This window comes from Numenius arquata, chromosome 8, assembly GCF_964106895.1.
Source record: "Numenius arquata chromosome 8, bNumArq3.hap1.1, whole genome shotgun sequence".
Lineage (NCBI taxonomy): Eukaryota > Metazoa > Chordata > Aves > Charadriiformes > Scolopacidae > Numenius > Numenius arquata.
Window position 1 is genome coordinate 33,095,619 of NC_133583.1, and position 21,010 is coordinate 33,116,628.

Here is a 21,010-nt window from a genome sequence, read left to right on the forward strand (position 1 = left end):
TGTCCTTTTCTTTTGGGGAAGTGCAGCTGGTGCTGAACTCCACCAGCTTCTAGAAGTGTACGGATGGACAAATACTAACTACTAGGAAAGAATACGCAACAGCCTTTGCTTTTTGTGCTTTTTCCTACCAGCAAAGCAGGAATTCTTGCAAAGAGCTACACCAAGAAACCTATCAACTCTACTGGGTGCTTTCTACAACCTTAGCCTCCGACTCCAGTGGCTGTAGGTACATCTCCATGGAATAGTTGTGAGTGGGAAGACTTGATGTAGGCTGATCTGGCTTTCCAGGTGGGGTTTGCAACCACCATTCCTTTCTCAGCTGGTCCTAGCACCCTTCACCTACTCCTTGTTCACTTTTGCTCTCTCTGGCCTTTTTCGCATCCCCCTCACAGGGCTTTTCAGCCTGGTTCTCACCACTCTTTCTGCCTACCCAGGTCCCTCCTTTCCCTGCTCCGATATAGAGAAGGAGGAGAGGAGACTCTCAGGATCCTAAGCCATCCTGGCTCTGCCCCATGTGGTGCTTATGCCCCTTGATCCCTGCCTCTCTCCTCAAACTTCCCAGCCACCCTGAATTAATTTATTTGCAACATTAGTCTCTCTAGGAGTTTCTTGTTTGACTGCATGCTGAAGCCATCCCCATCTCTTAGAGAGGATCCCTGACTCCAGCAGGTACCATGCCTGATATTTTTCCAAAGCCAGTGTGAACTTGTCCCTGGTACAAGTTCATATTTGAGGGCCTCGCACTCGTGCTTAGCTCAAGTGGCGTTCCCACCTGCTGCTAAACCCGATTCTGAGCAACTCTGCTGCCTGTGACAGCACTCAGAGGTGTCCTGATAAAATGGATTAAAAACTTAATGTATGTCAGGACATCATTTCCCAGCTCTCTTACCAGGGCCCAGTGGTACCCACTGTTTCGCTCAGCCCGCAGTGGGGACGGTGCTGCCTCCCTCTCAGTGGTGCAATTCTAAGAGTCCAGGAGATACAAAGCTCCTGGTAAGGGCTCAGGTTTCCATAGGGTTGGGCTAAAACCTTCTAGTTTTCACAAGCTAAGGATCTGGCTAGGAAGCTGAACATGTAGGTAGGTGACAACTCACCTGTATCCATATGACAGCCAGATACATTAGCTGTCCATCACTGGAGAAAAGTGAAATGCTTGGAGAAAAGGAGGCTCCGGGGAGACCTCATAGCGGCCTTCCAGTACCTGAGGGGGGCCTACAGGAAGGCTGGGGAGGGTCTGTTTACAAAGGCCTGCAGCGACAGGATGAGGGGCAATGGTTTTAAGCTGGAGAAGGGGAGATTTAGATTGGATATTAGGAAAAAATTCTTTACCGTGAGGGTGGTGGAACACTGGAACAGGTTGCCCAGGGAGGTGGTTGAGGCCCCTTCCCTTGAGATATTCAAGGTGAAGCTCGACGAGGCCCTGGGCAACCTGGTCTAGTAGGAGGTGTCCCTGCTGACTGCGGGGAGGTCGGACTAGATGACCTTTGGAGGTCCCTTCTGGCCTGGACCAATCTATGAATCTATGAATCTATGAATCACTGCAGTGCTTAGTGGAAGATGCTTTTGCTGCACCCTCATGCTGCAACCTGGGGCCATGGCTGAGAAACCCCTGGACACCACAAGGGAGGCAGAGAACATGGCCTAGGCAATGTCTTGGTGCCAGCTTCTCTGCCCCAGCCTTCCCAACATGGTCCTCTCTGCCAGGTCCTCTCAGCCAACCTCATCCAGTTCAGTAGAGGGGCCGAAAAGAATTGATGACTTACCATGGGATGATTTACCCCTCTGTGTAACGAGTTGTAAAAGGATCTCTTTCACACTAGGCTGGAGGCTTGCCTTTATGGGCATCTCAAAGCCTTGGCCTTGAATGGAAACCCGTCTCCCGCTAGCAGAAGATTGGATACACCTCATCATCACTTGTGCATATTTTTGCCTGCCAGGCAATTGCAGGAAAACAGATGAAGAAAGATTGATCTGTAGGTCTTAATTTTATGGGCTTGTGTGGAATCCACCTCCCATCAATTTACCAACGACGGTTAGAAGAGCCAATGTCCTTATCATTCCCCTCATCGTGGCTGGGAATAATCTGCCAAATGAGCTATCCCTTTATAAGGGTGTTATCATGTAGAAGAGTGAAGCGGATTTGCACCTCTTACGGCTCTGTGGTTATTTATATTGCGTTAGTGCCTAGCTGAAGCCTGGGTCTCGTTGTGTCACTCCTCGGGAGAGAAGAGTAGCAAAACCGCTCCAGGTGGGGCAGGGAATGGAAGTGTCCTGGGACCAAATAGGTTTCATGGTGGGGCAGCTGTGGGGTTAGAGCACAGGGGTCTTTGCCTCTGGGTAGCTGCCAACCCCTCCATACCAGGCTGCTTCTCCACAGTCACTTATAGTTGGAGTCGCCTTTGCCCTTATAGGGGTGCTTGAACAATGCAAAGGCTGTTCTTGTGATCTGCCTGCTTTGCATGTGTTAATGCCTTTTAAAAATGAGTTAGATGGAGCTCGATCCCACAGTGAATTCCCTGTTGTCAGTCCCCTGGTTGCAGGGCGCTTTGGTGACCTGTGTACTTGGTTCAGGGGTGGTGAGCCTTGCCTGGTCCAGCTCTCATGGTCAACGTTCACCTTCCTATCCCACAGATTGGGAACTATCCCTGCCACCAGGAGCTGGTGACATGGCTTCCTAGTGGTCTCACAGCCAGATTTTGCCCTGAAGGTCTCATGTTTGGAGCCAGTGCCCATATTAGAAATACAATAATACGATCCCTCTCTTCGCTTTTTTTTTTTAAAGTATCACAGAAAACTAAGGCTCAGACAAATGCAGCCCTTTGCCCAAGGTCACTTACCAGCTGCAGAGTCTGGAGTAAGAGAGCCCTGATTTCCTGGCTTTGTGTCATGAGTGTGAACGGCTCCTTGCTCTGATGACAGTGAGGGCTTTACAGTAAGGGGGGAGAAAAAAAATAGAAGCGCCATATTTCAACGTGCTTCTTGCTCTGTCCCCAAGTGCATCCCCCAGGGTGAGACTGAAGTCAAGAGGCTGCTGTGAAAGGGTTATAGCCGACCTCTGATCACAACCGATTAATGACAGCCCCAGGGAGCGAGAGCCCTTGAGCTGGCAGGGAGGAGGTGAGTATGGAAAAGCAGCGAAGTTTTAAATGCAGCAGCTGTAGAGCAACAGCAGGGGAAACAGCCGTGCTCGGACCCATGGCAGCAGGGCAGAAACGAAGGGGATTTCTCCATCCATCCCCAGCAGTTTGGATCCAGCCCTTTAATCACCAAAGTCCGCTCCGATTGGACTTGTTGCTCTGAATCGGCTGGTGATGGTTTGGGGCTTTTAAGATTTGTTTGTTCAAATTAAGCAGAAAAAATTTGCTGTGAGGGTGGGTTAGTATTTAACTCCAAGCAGATGATAACAACAGCGTGTGGCTGCTTCCCGGGAGGGTGAGGAACACTGTTGTCAAACCAGGGAAACTGAGGCAGATCATCAGGATGGAGTGAGCAGGGCCAGGACCAGGAGGAGCCCCCTGCTTCTCCCCGTGCTGCCATGCATCCAGTTTTGTGCTGGACTCAGCAGAAATCTTCCCTTAACGTAATTAAAGGATGAGCAGAGAGGGCTGCGAGAGGAGGCGGCTGTTTACGAGAGTGGAGGAGGGCATGCCGGGAAGATGCTCCATTCCCCTGCTCGAACCACGGCACGGGAGCACGACCCCCGGGTGAGGATGTGCGTGGCGCTCGGATGCTCTCCAGCTCCGAGGAGAAGGGCTGAAAGCAAATTGGCTGTTAATGCAGACAGCCGCCAGCTTGACTCAACACTCCCGGACTGTAAGCGGGCTGTGGGATGGATGAGGAAACCCGTGCTCCTTCTCTAACAAGTCTGAGCCCGCTTGTTAGACCTGGTCAATAGTTTGCTGTCAAAAGCAATTCTCTGTCAAACAGGCATTGTTTTTTTCTTTTCTGCCAGAGCAGAATTTTTCTCGGAACATGTCAATTTTCAGCCAAATTTTTTGCTTTTGGTGCTTTCTTTTTTTTTTTTTTCCTTCTTTCTTGCTTAAAAAAATAGCAGCACTGAAAACAACATGGTTGTCAGCTACTGAAGTCTGAATCTGAGGGCTCAAGCCAACAAGGTCTCCAAGTGTATTTTTTATTTTATGTCAAAAAAAAAAATAATAGTGGAATGGAAGAAGGTTTTTAAGAACTGGTTGTCATGGGGGAATAACTTGTGTTAAAGGATGTCAGAAAAGTTTCTGGAGGCTTGGTTTTGTAAATCTCTGCTGGTCTGTAGTTGTGAGTCTGGGAGTGATTCAGAAGGAGCAGAGTGCTTGGGGGCAGGGGTGGTGGCAGCTCTGGTGACATCCAGAGGTCCCTGCTGGTGTGTGCCAATCCCTGTGCAGGTTTATACTTGGGTTACGGGGCCTGCTGTGTCTTCCTTCCTGGTTCAGCTCAATTGGCAACGTTTGCATTCAACATTAAACACAATAGCTCCTCAATATAATGGAAAGTGGGCTGTCTAGAGAAACGCTGCCTGCTTAGGAAAGCATTGGGTAGGGTCTGTGCTCTGTCCCACAGGGCTTGGAGCAGCCAGCACGGCTGGTGCAGATGATGGGGACACAGCTGCTGTCCCACCCTGGAGGAAGCACAGGCATAATCTCTTCATCCTGCCCTGGTCCGCTGGGTGTCTGCCTCTTTCTGTGTGAACATCCATGGTGTCTCTGGCAGCACCAGAGTTTCAAGTGTTGACGCCCTTGCTGGGATCCACGTGTGGATGTAGCTAAGACCCATGCAAGGAAGACCACACCAGGACCCAGAGTCTAGAGGGTGCCTTGTGCTGTGAGAATGCATGGAGGCAGGGGAGAGCTGGTGGGGACCAGCTGGAGAGGCCCTGTAGCCCCAGGTCCCATATGTGTTGGCTTGGCAGGGCTTTTGGGTGTTGCCAGAGTTAATGCAGGGAGCGTGTATGCCTCTCTTGTGTGTGTTTATGCATGCAAAGAAGTGCCTGCTGGGGAAGGAGTGGAAGGCTTGTGATTTATCATTGTTCTGTAATGGGTGCCTTGCTTCTAGTGAAAGAGGTCAACCTCCCTGAGAGATACCAAACCCCCTCCTTATTAACGTCCTGTTACAGCTAATGGCTTGGGGTAGGGCAAGCAGGTCTTACAAGGAAGGCATTAAAGAGCAGCGCTACTTGGACGGGAAGCCAAAGAATTTACAGCAATATTTACACAGAGGCTCTCCCCAGAGATAAGGAGGTACACAGTCGGCTCAGCAGATAAGCAGAGCTGTGGGGCGAGGCGGAGCGGGCACTGTTGGTTGTGCATCCTGAAGTTCAACAGGATCAAAAGCCAGAGCTGTGTGGTGTCGGGGAGGGGGACACGATCGGGACCACACATACCAGCTGGGACCCAGCATCTGGGAGGGAGAGACGTTGTGTTAATTCAGTGTCTTGCAGTGAGAAATGGGGCTAGCAGCACTCCCTCACACTCCTAGACCTGAGCCCCAAACCTGGGTTGGAAGGTACGGATTAACACAAGTTAATGAATGCTAATTGCTTGTCCCAGTGAAGGTGTGGAGATCTGTCCCAGGTAAATGTCCCTGGCAACCACCATCTGTCCTGTCCACCATAAGCTTTGTCATCTGCGGGTTGACGGTTGTTTCTCCAGCGGGTCCTGCTAGTGCATCTCTGCTCCGTCGTTAAGAGCCCTGCCTTGACCCCACCTGGATGTGTCCTGGGGGAGCCCCAGGGACCCATCTTACAGGCAAAAGGAAAAAGGTAAACCTCCTCATTTTGTTTGAGGTGAAATATAATTCCTTAACAAACGTGTCCCAGAATATAGGTTGTAAGGTCCCACCTCCCTAATGCTTTTGCTCCAGGCACTTTTTCACACACCTTCCCCATTTTCTCTGGCAAACCTGTGGTGCATCTGCACTTGATTGTCCCTCTCCTGTGCAGGCTGAAGATCCCCCAGACCATTCTCTGCCTCCTCCATCCGCTTCCTGCCAAATAAAGCAAAATCTCACACCTACCTGCCTCATCCAGCAAAATCTCCTGATCCAAAGCTTCTTGAAGACAAAAGCAGTTGCCTATGTTTTTTCTCATTGGCAGCACTGGGCTTTGGGTCTAGCTGTGTCTGCAGCAGTGAAACCAAGTAACCCCCTGTGCAGCAACTCATAATGAGACACCCCCATGCCTCCTCCATGCACCCTTCCTGCCTCTACCAGAAACCTCCCTGTGCCTGCCATCTCGGTCCTGGCTTCTTTTTATGTGCTCAAATCACCCACGGCCACCACTTCATCCTGCGCTAGACCACATCTCCACTTCACCGACCTCCCCAGCCCCTAATAGCACTCGGCCACCGATCTCCGAGCACTCCATCCATCATTTGACTAGCACATTATTTATTTACCATGGGGGAGAGAAGGGAGTTGGGTTGTCTGGAGAATGTATTAAATTTTCATTTGTTCTCATTGATTCCTGAAAGGAAATTGCTGAGTTATGCCATCAGGGTGGACTAGTTATGATATGGAGAGTATCTCCTAGAGGGGGGCACTGGATGGGAAATAGGGACAGAGTTAAGGTTATTTTGAATTCTAAATTAAAATTACAGTGACCATTTAGCTAAGCAACCTCATGAAATGTATCTGAGCATGTTTTTTCTTCTTCCTTTAGTCTGTGCTATAGCTGCTTGCCCAGTCTCTTGCTGGTTTATCTTGCCATATGGGACATGCGTGGTATTGCTTCCTCCTGGCTGTTGGGTGAGTAGCTCTCACTCATGGGTTTCTCCACTGCCTCCATGTGCGTAGGAGTGGCTGCTGGCTGGGGCTTGTCCCCCGTCTGCAGGAGCTGCTCAGCCTCTTCCAGCTCATCCCGTTCAGTTTGGAGACAGTTGCCTTAAGTATTTCTTCTCCAGACGCGTCTGGGTTCTCTCCCCCTGAATTTCAGCTGTGATAGTTAGCACATTATTTATGGCATTTTTTCCTATTTTTTTTAGTATGTACTAATATTACAAGTTGCACAAAAATACTGACTTTTGGATAGGACTCCTTGTCATCTAAAAGCTGCTCATTTTCCTCCCCTTCCAGAACTGGCATTCCATCCAGCAAAGATGATTATGATTCAGGTTGTCCATGCTTTGAAGCCACCAAGGATTGACTTAGAGTCTCAGCTGAGGACTGGCTTGCGTAGCTTGGGTAGGAAACCGATCTAAGATGAAGTAAAGCTAGAAATGTTGTTTAATCCTGATCAGACACAAGGGTTGACCTAACCTGCTTTCAGAGCATGTCTTCGTGGAAATGGTGCAACCTTCTCATGTGAACAAGATGGTGAAGCAATTGTCCTTGAGGAAAGGTCTTGTGGCTGGGATTATTGAGGAGACACACAACTTTCTAGGTTAAAATGGAAACCTGTGACTCATGATGCCTGAGGACTGTAGTCTGGGGAAAGCCCCCACATCTCTGAAGAGGTCACCTCCAACTCTGGCCCTCCTGACCTTGTTCTCTGCCTCCTGACACAGTGAGCCCTGAATTCAGGGAAACACAGCGTAGAAGTGGGGTGTTTTTACTGGGGTCTTATTTTTGCAGTCTGGAGGATAATCAGGGGTCCTCAGGTTTCTGTGGGAGTTGAAAGAAAGGACAGAGCAAACTGGCACTGTTCCCAGGCCAAAATGTTTTCACTAATTGCATGCAACCTTCCTTACAAGACAGAGAGACTGCAAATACCACCGGCAGTTTAATTACCACTGCTGGTTCACATTGATCTTATTTATGCTGCTCTCAGTGCTGCCTGTGTGCAGTGTGTGTGTGTGCAAGGTAGGAGCGGGTTGTGTAGGGAATCGTGAATCGCTGGAGGGGGAGGATCTAAGGAGCATGTGTGTGTTTATCTGGGGGTGTGGGGTCTTTCCGGAGAGCCCAGCATACCAGACAGCTGTGCCCCCCAATACCCATCAGTGGCGTGGGTGGGAAAGGGACCGTATGAAGGTGAACACGGGTACAGGGGACACGCGTCGGGGTGAGACTGGTTGGATTCCCGGGCCCGTTTCCCAGAACCTGCTTGGCTTAGCCACCGCTCTGGCTTAACTCTGAGCCCCGGCAGCGGATTGCTTCCCCTTTGCTAACCTTCCCCTCCTCGAACGCAATGCGTTTCCTCCCCATCCCGAAGGGGGGGAGAAAGCGGCACGGGAGGAATCCGACATGAGCAGGCTGATGGCTGCCGTCCCAGTGCAGGCTCAGCAAATGGGGCTCGTGATGGATGAATGTGCAGGGCAAGAAGTAATAAAATGGGCCCCAGTCATGTAATCTTCCATTAAAATGAAATGCATACCAGAAATGAGGCATTTCTGCAGCTTGTACCATCTCCCACGGAAGATCATGAATAAAAGAGGCAAGTGTACTGTTGACAGATGCCGGCATGCATAAAGGACAGTTCCTATAAAGGCAAAGCCCCGGCTAACAGATGGACTAAAGATGTGAGATGCAGGAAGATTTACCAGTCTAAATAATTCAAGGGAATGTCGTATGGGGAGGCAGTGCTGGAGAGGGGAGCCGGCAGAAGGTACAGATGGAAAGGCAGGCCAGGCCTTTCCCACAAACCCATTAAGAACGTCGCTTGTCTGAGTGACAGTATGTCGCACAAGGCACCGGCAGAGATGGGTGGATTTGCCTCTAGCACTCCTTCTGCAAGGTCAGGAGAAGTGGTAATCGCAAAGGTTGCAACTTTTCGAGGGCACACTTTGCCTCCTGCAAGGCTGCTTTCTCCAGCCTTCCTCCTCTCCCCCCTCTTCCTCGCTGTCCCTTCGCCTGCTGCTGGGGAAAACAGGAGCCCAGAGGACATGCTGAAGCCACGAATGGAGGTGGCAAAGGCATTCAGCGCTCCCGTTGCTCGTCAGCCCTGCTCAGGTCCCCGGTGGTCCTTTGGACTTTGAAGGTGCCTGGGGAGTAGTGCTGGGTGACCTGGCTGTCTGCAGGAGGGTCAGCAGGGCCAAATGCAAGGGGAGGCTCAGCACAACCCTGAAAGGTGGGTGCATTTGTGCAGGCAAAGGGATGCTGGGTGCTGTGCGGGAGGGAAAGGGCTGCAGCAAGAGAAGCAGCTGGCATGGCAAGCAGAAGGGATGCTGGAGTTGTGTTTGTGAAGATATCAGCACCCCAAAGATGTGGTCAGGAGCTGCAGCGTGGGACACAACCCATTCAGACCTTAATGCCTGAACACAGTCCCTCTTGGACCAAACTGCTGGTGTGCATGGGGCAGCTTGGAGCTGCAGGAATGCTGCATATCCAGGTCTTACAGCGGGGAAGTGCGAGCATGGGTCTCCCCGGCATGACCCTACCTGCCTGTGAGTGCAGAAAATTAAGGGGTTGCTGTTTCGCACCGTGAAAGGAACTGCCTTGGCTGTCCCCTGCTGGGGGCTTGGGTCCTCCTCTCAGGCATCAGTCTGTGGCCTCAAACACTGGTGGGGCACTTGGTGGCCCGGCAGAGCTTGGTGAGGGGATGTGGCTGCTGTGTGCAAATAGAGATGTTACCCTACCCTGATACCAGGGTGATGGGAGCTGGAAAAATCGTATGAATCTCCCTGGCCATCAAGATGAAGGCTGAGAAGGGCTGGCTGAGGGTCTTGGCAGTGCAGGATGCAGAGCATGAGCTGATGTAGGAAAGTGGCATAGGGGACAGGGCATCACGGCAGCTGAGCAGAAGGCTGCTCATCGTCTCTGGGGGTGCCCAGGCCCCCTCTCCCCCTGTCCTTGGGGGAGCTTGGGTTTGGCTTGGTGAATGTGAGACATTTTGGGAGAAGAGGGAAGATAAAGGGCAAGATGCAGAGGGTTAGATAGAAGTCAGCGGCAGCTGCTTGGCAGAGATTGTGCGCGCTCTCCGCTCGGAGAGGACGCCTTCCCTGGGCTCGTCAGCCGTCTGCAGCACGGCGATTAATCATTGGTGTCAGAATCCCTAATCCTATTCAATGGAAAACAAACAGCGCGGCATCCAGCCCTGTGCTGAGCCCAAGCAATTAGCATGTTTACATGGACTGGGGAAGCTCAACAAAGAGTGGCCAACGGGGGCCACGGGAAATGAACCCTTGTCAGCCCCTGATGTTGGAAGTGCCCTGGGATCCCTGGGCTCTGACCCAGGCCCAAGCTTGAAATGTGGCTTGAAGCAGTTGAATGCAGCTACTTGCTACCAAAAAAATGACTTTTCTTGATTAGGACTCAAGGGTGTGCAAGTGCGGGCAGCCACTAAAGTGGGGGGCTGTGTCTGATAGGGATGGTCAGCTGGCAAAACAGGGCTCTGGAGGGGATAACGTGTTTAATCATGGTTTGGCTTTGTGTCAGCAGCAAAAGTAGCAGCTGAAGCCTTTGTAATTCCAGCAAACTCAACCCTCCCGCCAGTCCCTTGTCCCTGTTCCTCCTGCCCCTCTCTGGCCTGCGCCGCTGGAGCTACATCTCTATGGCTGAAATTAGTTCGATGTCTTGTGCGTTGGGTGAGTGCTGAACTCTGCTGGCCTCAGTCCATTGAAGGGCAGGGCTAGGGACGTGTAGGACCAGTGTCCCTGCTGTGAAAGGGCTGTCTTTGGGGGTCTCAGGCCCCTCGCATAGACTTCAAGGAGGTTTGAGAGGTGGGCTACAAGGAGAGGTGCAGGACTAAACAGATACACATGTCCCTGGTGTGCATCCCCAGTGGCTTGAAGCAGCTACCTTAGATGAAACTGTCTCCCGAAACCAAGAGCAACCCGATGCTTCTTCAGAGGTGATGGTGATGATCTGCTAAGGAAGAGGCCTTCTGAGTGTGGCTGTGATTTCTGCTCGTAAAGTACATACCTGCTCTACACCAGCCAGCCCAGCACCTGCAGCAGGACTTCAAACTGCCCACGTCCTCTGGCAATTCTATTTCTAGCATTGCACAGTGCACGATTTCTTTGGGACAACCTGCACCCACTCTATCTTCCATTGCAGGATCATTCCCAGGGCTGGGTGAGCTGCATTTGGGGTGAAGTCTGCCCACTCTAGGAGAAGATCAGGTTCGAGACCATCTAAGGAACCTGAAGGTACGTAAGTCCATGGGACCTGATGAAATCCATCCACGTGTCCTGAGGGAGCTGGCAGATGAAGTTGCTAAACTGCTTTCCATTATATTTGAGAAGTCATGGTAGTCTGGTGAAGTTCCCACTGACTGGAAAAGGGGTAACATAACCCACATTTTCAAAAAGGGAAAAAAGGAAGACCTGGGGAACTACAGGCCCGTCAGTCTCACCTCTGTGCCCAGCAACATCATGGAGCAGATCCCTGGAATCTCTGCTAAAGCACATGGAAAATAAGGAGGTGATTGGTGACAGCCAACATGGCTTCACCAAGGCAAAGTCATACCTGACAAATCTGGTGGCCTTCTACGATGGTGCTACAGTGTTGGTGGAAAAGGGGAGAGCAACAGATATCATTTACTTGGGCTTATGCAAAGCATTTGACACTGTCCCACATGACATCCTGGTCTCTAAATTGGAAAGGCATGGATTTGATGGATGGACTACTCGGTGGATAAGGAACTGACTAGATGGCTGCACTCAAAGGGTTGTGGTCAACAGCTCGATGTCCAAGCGGCAAGCAGTAATGAATGGCGTTCCTCAGGGGTCAGTACTGGGACTGGTGCTGTTTAACATCTTTGTTGGTGACATGGACAGTAGGATTGAGTGTACCCGCAGCAAATTTGCCAGTGACACCAAGCTGTGTGGCGTGGTCGACACGCTGGAGAGAAGGGATGCCAGAGGGACTTGGAGAGGCCTGAGAGGTGGGCCTGTGCAAACCTCATGAAGTTCAACCAGGCCAAGTGCAAGGTCCTGCATCTGGGTCACGGCAATCCCAAGCACAAATACAGGTTGGGCGGAGAATGGATTGAGAGCAGTCCTGAGGAGAAAGACTTGGGGGTGTCGGTGGATGAGAAGCTCAACATGAGCCGGCAATGTGCGCTCACAGCCCAGAAAGCCAACCACATCAAAAGAAGCATGGCCAGCAGGTTGAGGGAGGTGATTCTGCCCCTCTACTCTCATGAGACCCCACCTGGAGTATTGTGTCCAGCTTTGGAGTTCCCAACATAAGAAGGACATGGACCTGTTGGAACGAGTCCAGAGGAGGGCCACAAAGATGATCAGAGGGCTGGAGCACCTCCCCTATGAGGACAAGCTGAGAGGGTTGGGGATTGTTCAGTCTGGAGAAGGCTCCAGGGAGACATTATAGCAGCCTTCCAGTACCTGAAGGGGCCTACAGGAAAGATGGGGATGGACTCTGTATGAGGGAGCGTAATGATAGGGCGAGGGGTAATGGTTTTAAACTGAAAGAAGGGAGATTTAGATTAGATATCAGAAAGAAATTCATTACTGTGAGGGTGGTGAGACACTGGAACAGGTTGCCCAGAGAAGCTGTGAATGCCCCATCCCTGGAGGTGTTCAAGGCCAGCCTGGATGGGGCTTTGAGCAACCTGGTCTAGTGTGAGGTGTCCCTGCCCATGGCAGGGGGGTTGGAACTCGGTGATCTTTAAGGTCCCTTCCGGTTCTAACCCAGGGGCAGTGGGGAGACCCAGGGGTCCTGTAGTACTGCTGACCACACGGGTCTGCCCAGGGGGTATGAGGGACAGGTTAGTTCCACGTTGCATTCAGCAGGTGCTGAGGTAAGCCACAGTGCAGAGAGAAGTGCAAGAAGGGATTATTTAACACAAACAAAATTTCAAACAGGTAGCAAACAGCAAAGCAAGGGGAGCGAGACATAAGCTGCATTTCTGTAGGACCTACCAGACCCTGGGTGATGGTTGAGGTATGCTGGCAATGGGAAAAACAGAGTTTATGTTGAAGCTTCAAGTGCCCTGTGGAGCTTCGGGGCTTGGGAGGGTGGGAGTGAGACAGCCCTCACAAGTACTCAATCCCTCTTGAAATGAAGGGGCTTTCCTGGGTGTGCAGCTCTCCTGCTTCCCTCCCAGAAATACATCTGATTTTGGGGGGTGGAAAAAGAGGATTGATTCAAATAAAAATGTATTTGTATGAGAAAAATTATTTCCTTCCATGAGAAAACACATAGTTTGAGGCAAATTTATGGCTTTGGCCTGGTCATTAATATCTGGTTGTCAAAAAGTATTGGTTTGAACAAAAATATGTTGTAATAAAAATGCATTGTTTTGAAGAAATTTATTGTCCCCATGAAAACCTATTCAATTCGGAAAGATATGTTGATTTCAATGAAAATCTATTTGTTTTAAGAGACAGAGAGAGAGAGAAGTTGTACTCAGTTGAGAAGCAGGGGCTTCTCTCCATATAGTTCACTCTGCAATCCTACAGTAATTAGGATGGGGAAACCTAGAAAATCAACAAGCAGACAGAGAAGGAAGCCTGTAGGTCCTTCCTGAGCAGGCCTCTTGCCTGTGCTCAGTGGTCATCTTCCAGTTGGAGAAATGTGCCTCAGCTCCCCCAGGGTAACAAGGGGGATGTGGTTGTCTCTGTTCCTTATGGATTGGATGGATTCTCCCACAAATGGCTCTCCTCACCCTGCAAACCTTAAGCTCGTTCACCAAGTGCTCATCCCAAGAGGTGGGTGCTCATGTGAACCCACCTCCAGCACGTAAAGGTGCAAATCTTGCAGATGACCTGAGGACCGTGCAAGACACTCATCTCCCTCTTCATCTCTCAAGCCAGGCCAAACATGAGCAGTGAGTATGTGTGTTGATGAGTACCTGAAGGTGAGATAGATGTGTCCATAGTGCTACTCATAATATTTCTGCGTTAGTGTGGCAGCATGAGGAAAGGGCCCCTTTTAGCTAAGGGGAGCTGCATGGCTTTGCGGTTCTCCCAGCCCTGCTCTGGCATTGGCCTGAGATGGGGCTGAGGTTTGCTATCCTGCCTAAGTCTCTTTCCCCACCAGTGGGGACTGGATGAAACTCACTCTGAGCTTCAAAGCTGTAATGCCGCCTGAGCCGGGATTATGAGAGGAGCCACCGTGGTATCACCTGAAATCCACCTCCCGGTGCCTCCTGTTTAAAACAATCAGCACATGTTTGCAGTGGGCTTTTTCTTTCATTATGCTCCAGCTCTGCTATTTAATCAGCTTCTTCCTTCCTCTGTTTGTACAAGGTATCGCTAGCCCATATTAAAGGGGGGGAAGGGAAGGTTCAAGATAAAAAAAAAATAAAATAAAAAAAAATCACCTACCCAAGAAATGTCACTGCCGCAGTGTTATCCCCTCCCTGCCAACACACGCTTGGGTTCTGGTGTCAATGGAAAGGTTGCCTCTGATTAATATTAATAAAGAATTAGAGCTGTGTTTGTCATGATCACCTCGTTTGGTATTGCTCTGTGTGGCAGGGGAAAGCAGAGGAAGGAAGGGAAGAGGTCTGCATGGCATTCATTAATCATTTCATCAGGAAGGAGTTCAAAGCAAAGCCCTGCCTTAACAAGGGCTGCAGACAGGGATGAGGCCATGTTTATTCAGATGTTCCTCCTTGTGTCTCTGACCTCCTGCCTGGTCATCTGGGGTGGGCCTCCAAAACCAAGATGCTTTTCTAGGATCCAGGGCATTCTATCCCCAAACGTGGGCTGCTTTGGTCTTGGCTAGGTCAAGGTGATGTTGAATGAAAGTCTGACATAAGTCCACCATTGCTATCTATGTATTAGTTAAAAAATTACTCTGAATCATCAAATAGCATCTTTGGTTGCCCTTCAAGTCAAGAAGCTTAAGAAACGGTGATGAGACCACCCTTTGAGAAGCTGTGTTTCTCTCAGGCAGTAACCACCTTCTGCATGCTGGGATGAAGAATTCCTCAGGTCAGGGACTTCTGCTTGGTCTACAGGTGGGGAGTGGCCAGGAGCTGGGATACATTTGCGAGGCATGGTGATCACTGGGAACACTTGGAGTAAGCCCTAGGAAGGCTTGTCCTTCTGTGGGACACTTCCAAATGATGGTTCCTCCTACTAGAAAATAGGTGCCTAAGTTGGAGGACCCCAGATACTCCATTGACTAGAAGACTCTACAGATAAGCATATTACTTAAACAACTATTAGATGGCTCAGATTCAGTGGCCTGAATCCCATCTGCAGCATCTTTACAGAGCTTCTTCTGTAGTAGACCAGACCTGCCTTTGGCACATGGTGTGGTTGAGAACTCAAGGATGAGTGTTGCAGGAGTTCAAGTTAGGCATTTATGCAGATTGGCATATTAAGAGTGAGCAGCTCTGGCAGAGGGTAGCCCCTTGCTTTCGTATCACAACACCCAAGTCAGTCTTGGCTGATGTTAGCATAAGGACCTAGCGTGAGCAATTTATCTAGACTTTTAGTGGTATTTTGTTTCTGAAACGTGAAGATTCCCGTAAATCTTGTCTTAGTTTAACACATCTGTGTGTGGCCAGAACTGGTCTCTGCTTTGTTCCATCTTGTATTTTCTGGATCCAAGACCAGAAAGCAATGCTCATATATATATGGCAAAAGCTTTCTGTATTAAGAATTTACTGCTCAACCTTCTTCATACTCCCTTTTCCCTTCTCCTTTCTTTTTTTGGTGGATGCTATTTATTATTCAAATGTGGGGAGAGTCGAGCCAAGTGGTGCATTGCTCTCATTAATTATTCTCTGGGATTAAGGAATCAGTTAAAACCATATCTCCCTTAATCCTGTTTTATTAATTTTATATTCTTGGCAAAAAAAGAAGAAAAACAACAACCCCCCAACCCTCTTTACAAAGGGATCATGCAGCTTTCTGCTGGGACCCTGAGAACAGGAGGTCTCTGGTGTTCCGTGGATGCTCGTCTTTTTAATTTGATAAAATAAATTAGCACAGGATTAGAGCCTTCCTGCACAGCATAGCTCAACTCTGGTTACCACCTTATGGGAGGCATTAAGCATCTTTTTGGTTGCACAGAGGTGAAATGTGAGTGCGCCTGCCCCTTTGATCCTGTGAAAGAGGGAGCGTTCCTCTTGGTAACAGCACAGCTTGTGTCCTCTCCTCCCCACCCGGCCACTGCCAAAGGGGCTGCCTTTTGCCAGCGACAAGTTCTGTGTTGGATGAGGTGGATACTGCCTGCTCAGATGCATGCATGAGCCCATCAGCTCGTTTCATATAGCAGCCAGAGGTGAAAACTGTAATTAGCCTCTTCCTTTCGGGGTGTTATGAAGATATAAATGAAATAGCTTTCTCTAAGACAGCAGAGACTTGATTCCCGAGAGTGAAGGTTTGGTCTGGGAAATGGCAGAGAGAGAGAATGGGAAAATGGAAGTGGAGCTTTTGGAGGCTTCATCTCCATTGGGTGGCAGAAGTCCTCCAGCTGGTGCTGTCATCCAGGACCTTCACAATTCTTCTGCTGTGAGAGATGTGAGGAGGCCAGGCTGCGAGGGAGCAACCTGTGGCCACAATGCAGGCCTAGTGGCCTCTAGGCTGCTTGTTTTATGTCACTGCCAGACAGGAGAGAAAGGACAGTGGTGGTGTGGGGCTATCTGACCTATTCCTTGGACAGAGGGGAACCTGCACTGGATTCCAGGAGCAGGATGGAACCAGTCCCCAAGGGGCTGAGGTTTGCAAGGCACAAGGAGCTGGACTGTGAGTGCTGGGCTCAGCCTCTCAAGGCTCACACCGAGCAGCGTGATGCAGAGGCATCTGGTCCCTCAGCTAGATGAAATTTCTTGGGTGGCTTTTGGGAAATCCATGCTGTGGAGGCATTTAAACTGGAATTGGTGGGATGGTGCTCAGAGCTCTGCAGTGCAAAATATGGGACTGGCGAAATAGGTTGTGTCAAAAAAAGAGGCTGTGGTGGCTGCATGGCCCATAGATTCTTGTCCTGTGCTTGTCTTGAAGTTGAAGGTGGCTGTCCTCACCCACCACTGAGTTGAGCACTGGGGATGCATTACTGTTTACCTTTAATCTGTCATTAAGTAAGGCTTTTAAAGCAGAATTTTGCCTGAAATATTGCTAAATGTTTTCTCCCTGGAGAGGGTGTCTTGTTTGCCAATAATGACAGTGGCTTAGAAACGAGCCTGCAATGATGCCAGCTGGGCAGGGTTGCGATGGAGGGAGGTTTGTCCTATGGTGTGGGAGCAGGTATTCAGTCCACCACTGTGTTGGGCTGCATGGATTAGCAGGTGTTGGCAGATACGTACTTACATCCTGTTGGCCTCGGAGTCACTTGTGAAAGCTGCACCTTCTTTTGAGAGTGTCTTTGACTCACTGAGTCACTTCTGGTCTCACCTGACCTCACCTGAACACCTTTGCTGCAGAATTGAGAGTCACACTAAAAGTCTCTGGGGTTGTTTTCATGGCTCTTGTTATGAAAATTCCCACAATTTCAGTCATCTGAGCAGTGCAGAGATTTTTGCAAAAGATCTTCCATCCAGTACTTATTTGTACAAGAAAGCTGTGATCGGAGGCTGTGCAGACCCTACAATAATACAGATACAAGCAAAACATCTTCAGGGCTGGATTTGTCAAAGATCCCAAATCAAGGCATTTCTATTTCCTCTGTTTTTTTCTCTACCAACCAGGGATTTCTTTTCTCCTACAAAGTATCATCTGTTGTGGTTCTTTTGTTTGTGAGAAGTCCCTAGATAGAAGGGAAGTTTACTCTTATAAAAAATACATGGTTCCTTTGGAGGAAAAATATAAAGCAAATGGCTTAATTTGTTTTAGTCAGTCTAGGAACAACTTCCTAACTTGCTGTGCTAGGAAGAGCTAGTTCTTTCTTGTTCTTCTGTTAGTGGAGCCAGCAGGGAGCAAGAGGATATCCTACATGTGTTAGGGTACAAATAAGATCCAGGCAGGATTTCATGGTTTGGTAACTCTGTGCCCTATGGGAACTCCCTGGGATCCAGCAAAATGTCAAGTTGGTGCCAAGCAAATTGTGTCTTATCTCAGCCTGAGAGCCCCCAAACTGGATGGATGGTGAAGTGGGATGCATGGAGCTGTTTGGAGGTGAGTGGTGCTCTGGTCCTAGAGAAATGTGGCATCCTCCTAGTGATGCCAATGAAAAGTTGAATTAAGCTTTATCCCACTCCTGAAATACCATGTTGGCTGGCGTGTAGCTCACAAAAAGGCACTTTTTAAGTAGTATTTGGGAAGCAAATCTCATCTGTGCTGATGCCTGGCTAAGCTTGTCCTGTTTGGATTGGAGGGTCCTTCCATGTTGTTGGGGACGTGTTGTGGCATGGCTGGAGCAGCCTTACCTCTCTGTGGGGACATGAGCCGAAGAGGGGTGTGGGCTGTGAGCACTACTAGAGTTAGCCTTAGTGGTCACTGGCTTTAAAAAAGCTGAGAAAAAGCGCAAAAGACATTGATAAAGATGCCAAACAGCCACCTTCTGGTGCCCTGGTGGTGTCTTGATCTTTTTTCCAATCTTTTGCGTGAGAGAAGAGCTATTTTAAGTTAATTTGTATTGCAAAGCATCGCTGATGCAGTGGTGAAGGAGACCTCGCACAGCCATGCACAAGGCAAGCCAAAAAAACAAAGACGTGTATTCTCAGATTTGAGGTAGGAATTATATACACTTAGAGTCATGAACTCTGGGTAATAATTGAAAGGTCAGATTGATGAGAGCAGCCTCCGAGATACGATTTCTATGACAGCTTGATGGATGCCCCACTATCAAGGTGTGCTTTTAATCATAATCTCATTACTCCACTTCTTATGGTTCGACTCACCTAAACTCATGGGAGGAATCGGGGGCCACCTCTAAAATGTGAATTGGCTTTTATTTGGAGGAAGAAGACTTGAGTGGTTGGGAAAACAAAAAGGAAAGAAATGAGCCAAAAAAGAGAAAAAGACCTTCCTGGCTGAGGATGAGTCAAGAGCGGGCATGAGAGCAACACCCTCGTTTCTCCAGAACAATTCTCTGAATATCTTTCTGCTGGCTGGGACAAGTACAGATGATCTGAAGCAAAGAAGGGAGACTTTAACCTCTCCTAACGTCAGCATATGTCATGCCCATGAATCTCGCTGCATTGCTGCCCCCGAGAGTCTGGGCACGGGGCCTGTGAAGAGATGGCCATTACACCTCTCCCAGACACGAGAGGAGCTTTGTTTTGGGGAGAAATCCAACGCTGGCTGGTCACGTTGTCATGGTTTAGCCCCAGCCGGCAACTAAGACCACACAGCTGCTCACTTCTCCCCCTCCTGCCCGGAAGGGTAGGGAGAAGAGGGAGAAAAGGAGGGAAAAGGAAAAAAAACCTGTGCGTTGAGATAAAGACAGCTTAATAGATCAATAACTGAAAAGGAAAACAACAATAATAATAATGGTAAAAGAATATACAAAATAAGTAATACAACACAAGTTGCTCTCACCACGTGGTGATTGGTTGCCCAGCCCATCATGAGCAGTGATTGTGGACTCCTGTCCCTCGGCCAACCCCCATTTATATTCCAATCATGACATCTACAGTATGGAATATTGCATTTGCCAGCTTGTTCTGTCTATGCTCCTTCTCAGCTTCTATGGGAAGCTAAAAAATGTCCTTGACCAATATAAACATCACCTGGTAACAACTAAAACAATATGCATTGTTGACATTCCTTTCATACCAATCTGAAACACAGCAGCCACCAGAAAGAAAATTAGCTCTATCCCAGCTGAATGCAGGACACACTTGCTGTAATCTATTAATCCAAAATCCATGCTGAAGCTTCCCGCTGACGGGCAACTCTAATGTGCTGATGGAGAGGATCAGCTTCTAGCAAAGGGTCCCTGAGCCCTGGAGAAGGCCAAAGCCTTTTTTTGAGGTTATGGTGCACAGGGACTGAGAAGATGAAGCTGAGCTTTATGCCAGCCAGGCCCCCATAGCAGGCACTGAGGGGACAGTACCTCTTCTCTTTGCAGTAAGTACCAAGAAGCCCTGGAGAATTGCCACATCCACTGGCCTGTCTATTACTGTAGCCATGCAGAACCTGCACCATTGGCCACATCCATGATGGGGGACATGGCCCTTTCCCCATATCGTCATCAGCACCCTAACCCAAGGGGACTGGCTAGTGGTGGCTCCCAAAAAGCATCCTTATGGGCTCCCCTGTGAGAGCTCAGTGGCAAGGCTGGAGGGTGCTGGAGTGGCACCATGTGGACCGTCAGCAGATCCTGCAATTCATCCTCGCCTCTCTGGAACCTCCTGGAAGAGTTAGTATGGAAATTTCAACCTATTTTTAAGGGTTATTTTCACTCAAGTGAAATCTATCAAAGAAGGAGGGTTATTTTTACAGCGCGTAGCAACTGCCGGTTGCCATGGCAGCGGGCCGGGCGAAATGCAATAAAGCATCCCTCTGTTATCGTAAACACAAAGGGAACCACGGGCACCAAAGAAGAAAGGCGATTGTCATGGGGGGAGGAAGGCAACACCGTGGTGCGCTCACCAAGACCTGGTGCCTATCTGGGTTTGAGGAGCTACATCTGGGAAGATTTTATTGGGTCCTCTGTGCCCATGTGGGGTCCAACGAGCCAAGAGGAGTGACCCTCTCTGAGCTCCCCACCATGAATGTTGAGGGCACTGGTATGTCAGCCTGAGATGAACTTTTTCCCTCTTCATTTGAAAAAACCTGGAAGAAGTTTAGAAAATGCATCACCTAAAGAGGGGGGTGGGGTAACCTCTGTATTATTTTTTTTTATTTGACTTCCAGAACAAGGAGCAGTCAGCTGTGGAGGTATCTTCTTTTAAATGTTTGCAGACTGTGAAGAGATTTTGCAGGTGATAAGAGGGTTCATCCTCTCCATCTCTCCCAAGTGTATTCTGTCTCTGTAAATTTAGGTGCCCCGTTTAACTGCAGTGGCTGAACATGTGTATAACTGAAGTACCCCTGATGCTGCTGGGCCCCAGAGAGACTTGGTGAGTGAAGGTACAAGCAGCTCCCAGAGAGGTGGAGGACCCCAGTTGGGACCTCCCTCTTGAGCTGTGGTCATCCATGTGTCTGAACCCTTGGGTATCCCAGCAGCATCAGGGGACACAACTGAAACTGCACCAACCTCTTGAGGTGCGTGTTTTGTCCCTGAAGCCTTTGCTGCTGTGTCTTTGGTGTGCTGTTGTGGCTGTGTGGAAGCCACATGGCTG